The sequence below is a fragment of the Bison bison genome, unplaced genomic scaffold (assembly GCF_000754665.1).
Source record: "Bison bison bison isolate TAMUID 2011002044 unplaced genomic scaffold, Bison_UMD1.0 scf7180017864313, whole genome shotgun sequence".
In the NCBI taxonomy this organism is placed as follows: Eukaryota; Metazoa; Chordata; class Mammalia; order Artiodactyla; family Bovidae; genus Bison; species Bison bison.
The window spans coordinates 315479-317070 of record NW_011494885.1 but is presented as its reverse complement, the minus strand read 5'-3'; the positions used below and the strand labels follow the sequence as shown (position 1 = coordinate 317070).

At 47.7% G+C, this 1592-nt stretch overlaps 1 pseudogene; it reads right to left on the bottom strand.

Moving 5' to 3' along the window:
- Nucleotides 1-138: 138 nt before the first annotated feature.
- Nucleotides 139-1592, bottom strand: part of LOC104997748 — a 9809-nt pseudogene continuing 8355 nt past the window's right edge.

Here is a 1592-nt window from a genome sequence, read left to right as displayed (position 1 = left end):
TATTTGTTGGGTTGTAGGGAAAGCACAGGAATTCCAAAAAAACATTTACCTCTGCTTCATTGACTATGCTACAACCTGTGACTGTGTGGATCACAATAAACTGGAAAACTCTTAAAGAGATGGAAATACCATACAATCTTACCTTGCATCCAAGAAACCTGTACACAAGTCAAGAAAAAAAATTTAGAACCAGACATAGAGCAATGGACTGGTTCCATATTGAGAAAGGAGTACATAAAGGCAGTATATTGTCATGCTGCTTATTTAACTTATATGCAGAGTACATCTTGGAAAACGCTGAATGAATCACAAGATGGAATCAAGATTTCCAAGAGAAATATCAACAACCTCAAATACGCAGATGATACCACTTTAATGGTAGAAAGTGGAGAGGAAATAAAGAGCCTCTTGATGAAAGTGAAAGAGGAGATTGAAAAAGCTGGCTTAAAACTCAACATTCAGGGAGGGGCATTCCTAAGATGGTGGAGGAATATGATGGGGAGACCACTTTCTCCCCCACAAATTCATCAAAAGAACATTTAAATGCTGAGTAAATTCCACAAAACAACTTCTGAATGCTGGAAGAGGATATCAGGCACCCAGAAAAGCAGCCCAGTGTCTTCGAAAGAAGGTAGGGAAAAATAAAAAGACAAAAAAAGAGACAAAAGTGGTAGGGATGGAGCTCCATCCTGGGAAGGGAGTCTTAAAAAGAGAGAGGTTTCTAAACACCAGGAAACACTCTCACTGCCGAGTCTGTGGCTAGCCTTGGAATCACAGAGGGCAACATAAGTGTGAAGAAAAATAAATAATTAAAACACACAGATTACGTGCCTAAGGCAACTTCCAGTGGAGAAGCAGCGCAGACACCCGCACCCGCCACTAGCAAGTGGGGGCTGGTCAGGGAGGCACGGGCTACATTGCTTAGAGTAAGGACCAGGCCTGAGCGCCCCGAGGGCAATCTGAGGGAACTAACTTGGGCTAGCAAACCAGACTGTGGGATAGCTACCACGTGAAAAGCCCTAACTAAGAAACCGCCAGGCCTGCTCACAGAACAAAGGACTGAACAAAGCTAGCCTGCTGCAGACCATCCCCCTCTGATGACAGACAGCCAGAGCTGGAAGGGGGCAATCGCAGCCCCAGAGAGGCATTATCTACAAAACTGCAAGCAGGCTTCTTTGCTAACTAAGACTTCTTGGGGTTCTGGATGGTCAACATCCGCCTGAGAAGGTGCACTGGTTGTACACCCAGAAAACCGAGAGGAAGGAATGGGGGAGGCGATAAGTCACAGCAACCGTGCATGCCAAACACCTCATCACCTGAGCTGCTCGGACCTGGGAAGGGCACAAAACTCAGGCCCACTCGAGTCTGTGCCTCTGAGGACTACCCAAGTGCCTGAACCTGAGTGGCTTAGACCTGGGAGGTGCGTGCAGCCCAGGGCTGGCCTCCAATTGTTCCCAGTGAGCAACCTAGAGCCTGAGCAGTGTGGGCAGGGAGGGCACATGTGCTGTGAGCAGTGGCAGGCTCAGTGTGGCTGAGACACTGCGAGCACATGCCAGTGTTATTTGTTTGCAGCATCCCTCCCTCCCCACAGC